Source organism: Oryzias melastigma, linkage group LG11 (genome assembly GCF_002922805.2).
Source record: "Oryzias melastigma strain HK-1 linkage group LG11, ASM292280v2, whole genome shotgun sequence".
Taxonomy (NCBI): domain Eukaryota; kingdom Metazoa; phylum Chordata; class Actinopteri; order Beloniformes; family Adrianichthyidae; genus Oryzias; species Oryzias melastigma.
Window position 1 is genome coordinate 2,298,757 of NC_050522.1, and position 8,866 is coordinate 2,307,622.

An 8,866-nucleotide genomic window follows, 5' to 3' on the forward strand; every position below is an offset into this window, starting at 1 on the left:
CATGGTCAGAACAATACTCAGGTAGACTGTGGGGTTGGAACCATGATCAGTTGGTACTGAGGGGTCCAAAGTGTGCCAAGAAAATAACTCAACACCATGACACCACCACCACCAAACTAAGCCTTTGGTACAAGTCAGGATGGATCCATGCTCTCATGTTGACTCCAAATTCTGACTATCTGAATGTGGCAGCAGAAATAGAGACTCATCAGCCAAGACAACGTTTGACCAGCCTCTATTGTCCAGTTTGGACAATAGAAGATAAGTGTGTGAATTGTAACCAGTGGTTCTTCGAGTTCCTGTTGTCTTTCTATCAGCTGGAACCAGTCTAGATATTCTCCTCTGACATCAACAAGACATTTCACCCACAGAACTGCTGCTTTCTGGATATTTTCTTTTTTTCTGACCATTCTTTGTAAACTCTAGAGATGGTTGTGGGTGAAAATCCCAGGAGATTAGCAGAAATCCTCAGATCAGCCTGTCTGGTACCAAGAACCACGCCACATTCAAAGTCACTTCAATCTCCTTTCTTCCTCATTCTGATGCTCAGTTTGAACTCATAGACTGTAAAAATAATGGACTTAGCGAGCACTGAGGTCCCCCATTGGAAATGCATTACTTCCTCTCCTCGTGAAAGTAGGCCGCCGCTTTCACCGTCAATTCCTGAAACGGATACCGCCATTTGCAAACAATCTTCAGCGATTGGTCTGAGTCATAGCTGAGTCATCGAATCTACAGGAAGTACTGTCGCCAATCAGGAGTGAGTTTATTGCAACCGTCCGCCTCTTTCCACGCCTCGACCACGAGACCGCGGATGTAAACAGCTTCTACTTTAATAACGCCGAAGAATTGTACAAGTCATTGCTGAAGTCTTCCATTCCAACATTTGATTCTGTCAGCGGTCCTTTGGGATTTACTTACATTTATTCATTTTTGCTGAGATAAAAGGAGCATTTGGGTGATTCCGCTGCAGAACTGCGCGTGTCCCCCTCACGCGCGCGCCGCAGCGTTACTTCACATGCGCGGCCACGTTAGTCTGATCAGATGCATGTGAGAAGCGCGTTCAGCGGTATTTAAAATAAATAACCATCCTAACAAGTGAACAGCTGGATCTTTTTCCTGTTTGAAAATATGATAACATACATTGAAGTTTGTCTCGCGCTCCTCAGACGTCTGCGTCTAATTCAGGCTGAAGCTGGAAAAGTGAAGAAGATGAAACCTTTGTTGGTGATTTTATGCGCATATATGTAACTTATAATTTATAAGCTGCAATCAAAACAGTGAAAAAAGAAAAACGAACGTTAAACAAAAAAGTCCAAAGCACATAACCTCAGAGTGAAATCTATTTCTACAGAGTAAATCCTCATCTAAAAATGTCGACAGCATGCTCCTCTTGTTGTTTTAAACTGCTGCATCGGTACATTCCATTGAGGAAAACAACAGTAGGACAATGATTGGTACATTGTTGAATTGTAAAGTAGGTGTTAAAAGGTCTTCACGGACCCATTGATGAAGTCTGCTCCCATTGGCTACCCGTCATCTGTCAATCAAACCCCCCAGATGTTCGACGTCAGACCCACAAACGCTTATTGAGCCATCTGATTGGTCAATTTATAACTCTAATAACTTGTTATAATGGAAAAAAATCTTTAAAAAAAATTAGGATTAGAAAAAAGAAGTTAATCAGAAAGCAGCAGAGGAAGAATGATTATTCTGACATATAAAATGACTGAGAAATAACTGTCTGTTTCTCAATGTAAGTCAATGGGACTTTGGCCTTTTTGCAACCCAGTGGTACTTCCTATATGGAACACGGAAGTAGAGGGGGGCTTGCTCAGTCAAGTAATTCTTATTTACAGTCTATGTTTGAACTCCAGCAGATCCTCTTCACCATTTCTACATGGATTGAGTTGCTGCCATGTGATTGGCAGATAAGAAACACGTTCTGGTGTATAGAAAAAGCGGATTTAAATCAGCTGGTTTACTTTGATGCTGTTCAAAGTTCACTTCTGTAAAATGCTGCACCTCACCAAAGCTGCTTTCCTCTGCTTCAGAATCTGCTGGAATTACGTTAATTTCTTACAACGGTTGAAGAACCACAGCCAAAGCTCCTGTGTTAAAGGGTTAAGGCCCACAGGCTTTACAGTCACAAGATCCTTTCACACATTCACACACTGACGACTGCTGCCGTACATGACGCCAAACTGTAAACACTAGAAGCAATAGGAGGTTTAGTGTATTGCCCAAGGACACTAAGATCCAAGCAAGTGGAATAGGAACAAAATCTGGATCAATCAGAGGTCGACCACTCTGCCACTGTGTCACAACTGCAAAACTAAAACTGATGGCTTTTACTTTATGAGATCCTCTGGGGGATAAAGATTCTGGATGATATTTTTCTGTGGTTCACGTTCCTGTTCACACCTTGGAGCGCCAAAGATTAGTGTGGAAGGCACTCGGAGGAAACCCGTTAAGGTGCAACAATGCAGCACAACACAATTCTCACACAGCTGCGTGTTAAACATACGTGACGAGGTAACAGACTGTGTGAGACCCAAACCTCCCCACACTCTGGTGCGTCTTCTGTTTGCAGTTCCTTTAATGCTGATCACAACCGAAAGCCTCTTCATCACTTCCTCACATCCTCATCATCAGTGTATGATATCATCTGTCTCTCTGAATAAAAACTATTTGACAGCAATGAATGAATCAATCAGACGAGGTGCATGCAGCCGCTCATCAAAGTCACACACAATAAGACACACAGGCATACAGACACACACAAAAGCAGACAAACACAACACATTCATGATACTGTATCCGGTTGCTCCACACAAATCTGTCATCTCTTCCCAATATGAGGATCTAATGGTTTTTCCAGCTTCACCGAGTTCCAGCTATAGACGAGTCCTTGAGTCTCCAATCACTCATGTCTCTGTGCTAACTTCATCTTAGTTAAACCAACGGAAAGCATCTATGATTACCATTTGATTACCACAGTATAAGCCGCAGGAGCCAAAAAAAAGCCTAATCTTCTTTTCCTTTTGGTTTTTCTCTTCAGGGGTTGCCGCAGCCAATCAGCTTCCTCTGTCTGTCTTCTACTTCCTCTAACACCAGCAACCTTCATGTCTCATTCTCTGCATCTATAAAGCTCCACTCTGGTCTTCCTCTAGATCTCTTCCATGGCAAAGAAGAAAAATCCATAAACAAGTCTCTCCGGATATAAGTTTCACTCGTGGGAAAAAAAGTGCTGTAAAAATCCGACAAGCCTGGCGTGATGCTGCATTCACACTGAACGTAATTCACATTCTCAGCTGCTGCTAATTTATCAATCCACGTCAAACTTGCATCCAGTGCCTCTTTTGACCAACTTCAAATTCAGTACTCAATGCCTGTGCTGCTTCTTCTTTAGTTTCCACGTTAACATTTCAGTCTTTGTTTTCCTCACTTCTTCAGTCTAATAGCAACAAAGTCTGTGCTCAGACTGCCGTCTACCGGACATTAAGCTAGTAAACAAAACCATGTGACTCAAGATTTCTTCAGTCATTGGCAAGAAATTACAAGGGGGGGGCAAAACAACAAGAGAAAGAATAATGGAAGTAATCCTTGTTGGTATATTTCACTGATTCAAACCTCCTATTTCACTGACCATTTTTTGAACATCTATATTAACGTCAGGACCCACACCTTTTACTGCTGCTTTGGTCCGGTGGAGGAAGACTGTCGGGAAAACAGTGTGAGAAGCAATGTGGATCACTTTAAAAGTTGTTTAGATGAGCTTGCATTCATTCAACAACATTTCAGTTAGTTAGTGTGGCCTATTGTTGCTCTGCTTCTTTGTTTACATCCCATAATGCCGAGCCACAATGGGCGTTTTGTTGCAGTTGTTCCACTTCAAGCACAAAGTTCAGACTGAGAAAACTCAGAGCAAACCGGAGCTCAGTCTGATAGGAAACGAACCAAAACCACCTCAAAAAATATGTTAGAGAGTGGACCCTGATCCTGTCCTGGTCCAGGATCGGGTCCACTTGTGTGTTCCCAATCGGGGGAAACAAACTCTGATTCACTTTAAGAGGACCAAATGTGTCTAATCTGAATACATCCATAAGCTATGTACACACGGAAATGTGTGGCGCATTCAAGAACACGCTGAACGTGTGTTTTTGAACACACTTTTAGCATAAGGTGTTCACACAGGTCTGTCACTACCCGATACTATAGCGGGTGTACAGTACTCACAGTTGGAAGAGGTGTGAAATGTCAGAGTGGTGCAAATCTGGTGAATCTTGCTTTTTCTTTGACAGCTCTATTCTGATATATAAGACTTGGTGTCATAGAATCCCACGTTCTCCATGATCAATTTTCAAGCAGTTGGTACTTCCTACGTCTACCAAATCTGAGTCCCTGATTGGACAAAGTTGAATTGGTCTAAGTTTCACCGTCACTTTAACCCCTGCATGTTCTGTACGTAGAGCCTGAAAAAGAACTTAAAAACTTGAACAGCAACACGTAATGAAAGCAGATAGACTTTAATTACTCAAACGCACATTTCTGAGGATGGTGTGAATCACAGTTAAAATCTGCTGCAGACTCACAGCTGTTCCTCATGACTGAACACTTTTTACCGGCCAGCGGTGACCCGTCTGAATGACATCATGAGGAGAGTAAAGAGGACGAAGGCCACAGGTGAGCAGACCTGAGCGTGGAGACATGAAGATTAGAAAAAAAAGGAGGACAAACTCTGAAAGCAGATCAGATGAACTTTACGTCTGTGTACTGTAGTGCGGGAAAACTTTATTGATCAACTCCCATCTCTTTAACGTCTCTGATCACGCAGTACAGTCAGCGAAAACACGCACTTGTGTACACGGACATGAGAGTGTCCCGTTTCCTGTTTCAAATACAGATTTTGATTTGAACTGTGATAACCTTTATTGAGAACATCTGTGGTCTGAAGTGTGCTTTCCTCTGTGAAAATGTCTCCTGCAGTTGCACACGCACCATGAAAATAAATCTGTAAATCAGGTCAGTAATTGTCAATAACCGTTAAACAAACCACTTTATACCAGACCATAGCAGCAGCACTGTGTCTCTGCAGCGTCCCTCAGATGTTTCACCGTTTCTTCTCACTCTTTCATACTCTACATCTGAGACTTCCTCTGGAGGATCAGAGACGGAAGCAAAGATTACAGACCGGACCTTTCCCGGAGAACCCTGGCGGAAAAAAGATGCCTCAGAGGCGGAAAGAACAGCACCACAAAAGGGGCTCTGTCTCTGTCCATCTTCCAGGCAATTACACAAAGCCTCCCTCCACCCCACTCTCCACCTCATTCTGCCCCTGGAAAGCTTCATTAGTTACATGACCATCCTCAGTGTCTGGACTCCAGGGAATCTTCATTTACTGGTCCTGCGCCTGATGCCGAGCATGCCAGACTGTGTTCCAATGTCTAACTACCAAAGGACTTTTACTGTCAGATATAAAATATTATTTGCTAATCCACAGTATGATACATTTCTTCCATGTTCCTTTCAAATACCTTCTTATTGAAATATTGGTGAGTTGACGGAACAGTCACAACCTTCAAATAACTTTAACTACTTTGATCAGTTTGAGCTTATAAAAAAGGTTTGGTCAGTTATACATTTGTCTTGGGTTTCACAAGTGATGGTCTTTTACGGTCAACAAATCAAGCAACCATATTCCATCTGAGGTTTGTTGTATTACAGTCATCAGAAGCCAGTAACCTGATAATGACTGATGTTCTTCACACGTGTCCTAACATAAGTGTTCTGCAGAATTTAGAAAAGCTTGTGAAATAAAAAAGGCTTTAAGACAAAGCTTGGATTTCTCAGTAAATCAGCAAAAGCCGTGTCATAGCCAAAGCAGCAGTCTGAGAAAGGTAATCATGAAGACGGTATCTAGTAAGTGAATCCGAGTTTGTTTTCCCCTGATAATCCAGATGAAGTTTTCAGTCTAAATACACCTAAGTAGATCCTGGTCCAGGACCTGGAACCAATCTCACACCCATTTTTCGAGGTGGTCTCAGTTCGTTTCCCATCAGACTGAGCTCCGGCTGGCTCTCAGGTTGAATAGGTTTCATGCTCAGAGTGGAAGACCTGGACAAAACGGCCACTGTATGTCACTGGAAGTCAACAGAATACAATAAACAATTTTTAAATTGTTACACATCGATTCTTACACTATTCTCTCAACAATCTATATGTCATAGACGGATATCAACGTATCTTCTTAGCCATCACCTCCTCAATAACAGCCTTGTAGTGCTTTTGTTTATAAGCTTTCATTCAAAACAGAAATCTCCAGTTAATAATAATAATAATTTTTATTTATCAGGCGCCTTTCATGGAACTCAAGGTCACCGAACAAGGATAAAAGCACAAATATAAAAAATATAAGAACATTGGTGTTAAAAAATACAGATGATTGAAGTCATGAAGAGTAGGCCAGTCTGAAAAGATGAGTTTTGAGGCTGGAAATGAAGAGAGGGAGTGAGTCCATAGTCCTGAGTTCAGGTGGGAGGGAGTTCCAGAGTTTTGGGGCAGAGCGACTGAATGCTCTGCTCCCCATGGTGACAAGGCGGGCGGTGGGGATGACGAGTTGGAGAGAGGACGAGGACCTGAGGGAGCGGACTGGAATGATGACTTGGCGTAGGTCAGAGAGATATGGCTGAGTGAGGTTATGGATGGCTTGATGAAAGAGTCTGACTACAGACCAGACTCAGGTATTGATCTAGACCAGATGAAGCTAACTCAGTCCAGACCAAAGGAAGTTTACCGTCTGAATACACTTTTAGATGGTGAACGGAGCAGGTCCAAGAACTGACATCTGAGGAAGCCCACGAGTCACTGTGCAGGGTTTAGGGTCTCCCAGGGTCACAAATTTAAATCTACCTGTGAAAGTGGAGAATGCTGTAACCAATGTCAGATCTAAAAGAACAAAATCAAGGAGGAGACCCTGTCAGCTGGCATCACTTATCCATTTAACCATTTCTATGAGACAAACAGAACGGGAACTTGTATTTTAGGCAACAATCATGAAGTTGATGCTCAAGCCACAACCTTTTCTGACCCCAGACTCCCACGACAAGCGTTACAGCTCAGGTACGAGGCAGTAGCAGTCTAGCTACAGCGGATGACTCCCATTGTCTACAGGATGGCTGCAGCCACAGGCTCTGCTGCCGACCTCGAACTCCATACTCACGTAGGTTCACGCAATAACCCACTATTTATGAGGATTTAGGTCGTTAATAGCCCCAACTTCACGAAAACGGCGTCCCACAAAAATTTGAACCCAATGAAACAAATTCGGAGAAACGGAGAAACTGGATTACAGAGGTCAGACGTGATCGTCTGTATTGGAGGTTCTCACACTTTTAAAGTTATGTAAAGACTTCAGCGGTCGCATCGGCACCGTAACGCTAGCCTTGTGAGGCTGGGGTAAAACCTCTGAGAAAAAATCTGAATGGGAGACAACTCTGTAGTTGGAAAAGACTTCAGGGTCTAGACTTGTTTTAATGAGAAGTCGATTGAAAAGATCAGTTTGAAAAGCAGCTGGTACAAAACCAGATCAAAGCCAACAGTTTACTGTTGTGGGTGAGGGGAGCCTGAAGCTGGAAATGAAGATTTGAACTGAACTGTAAATGGAAGACCTCATCATGTGGATCGTGCGCTCTACAACATTCTTACAAAAACACTCCGAGAGCATTCTCTGGGTCACAGAGACCAGTGGTTGGAGCTCCAGAGATCACAAAAAGACCAAACAGTTTAGTGGCAAACAATTTACTGCATCGGACTGCTCCTCTGAGGAGCAGACAGTAGAAAGTAGAAATAATGATTATTTTAAAGCTTTACAGTCTATGAGGTGTCAAGCTGCACCAATACAAAACAACTGGGAAAAAGAGAGTACAAATGTTATTATCAGTATTTTTGCTGCTTCCATGAAGGTTTCTGAGTTCAATAGTCCAATGCTGTTCTGATGTAAGAACACCATACATCAACATTACAAACCCAGATCTGAGCATGGCTCTCTTTATTCCAGGCTCGGTTTTAGACAGAACATGGACAGAGCTCCTCCATCATTCAGCAGCAGAGCCGTAACCTGCTCAGCAGCTCACTTCTAAGCAGTAGTTTGTGTCTCACTGGCTAAACTATTTCAGGTAAAAACCACAACAATGAATTGGTTTGTTTTGTTGTTATCCATTAGAACTAATTTAATTTGAAATATATTTAATTTAGTTTGTTTGGAGCAAAGCTGCTTTCTGGTGATGATTGTTTTTTGGTAAATCCTGAAGAAGAATTTCAACTCGGTGTTTTATTACCAGATGAAAAATAATAAAAAATACGGATTTTATAAATAGAGATGGATTAGATACAGGAAACAGTTAACGTTTAGCATCTACAGCACATTTGTCAAAGTCAAGGCACGGGGGCCGGATCCGGCCCTCCAGATCATTTTATTTAATTGTTATTAATGACCCGATGTTATCTTTTGCTCATTTCTAACTTGTATAATTTTGACCAAATATATTTTTATTGAGAGTAAAATATTGAAATTTATTTAAGGTTTCAGTTGATTTATTCAGGAATAATATTCCTGCCTTTTAATTATTCATAATTATGTTGGAAATGATGACTTTAAAGTTTTAAAAATTGGCTTTCTACTTTTGGACTATTTTGGCATTTACTAATATTTTTACACTGTTTTGGAGTTTAGCAGATATTTCAGCAACATGCTAACTGTTTTGGCTAATTTAGCCTTTTTTTTCAATTTTTAGGCTATTTTGAAACTTAGCTATTTTTTCAGCTACATGCTAGCTGTTTAGACAAACCTAATTTTTTTTTTTTT

General features: G+C 41.7%; 1 protein-coding gene across 1 annotated transcript in view; it reads right to left on the minus strand.

The window, feature by feature from the left end:
* Positions 1-8,866, minus strand: part of LOC112136288 (hippocalcin-like protein 4) — a 42,114-nt gene that overhangs the window by 32,384 nt on the left and 864 nt on the right. The window lies entirely within an intron of this gene.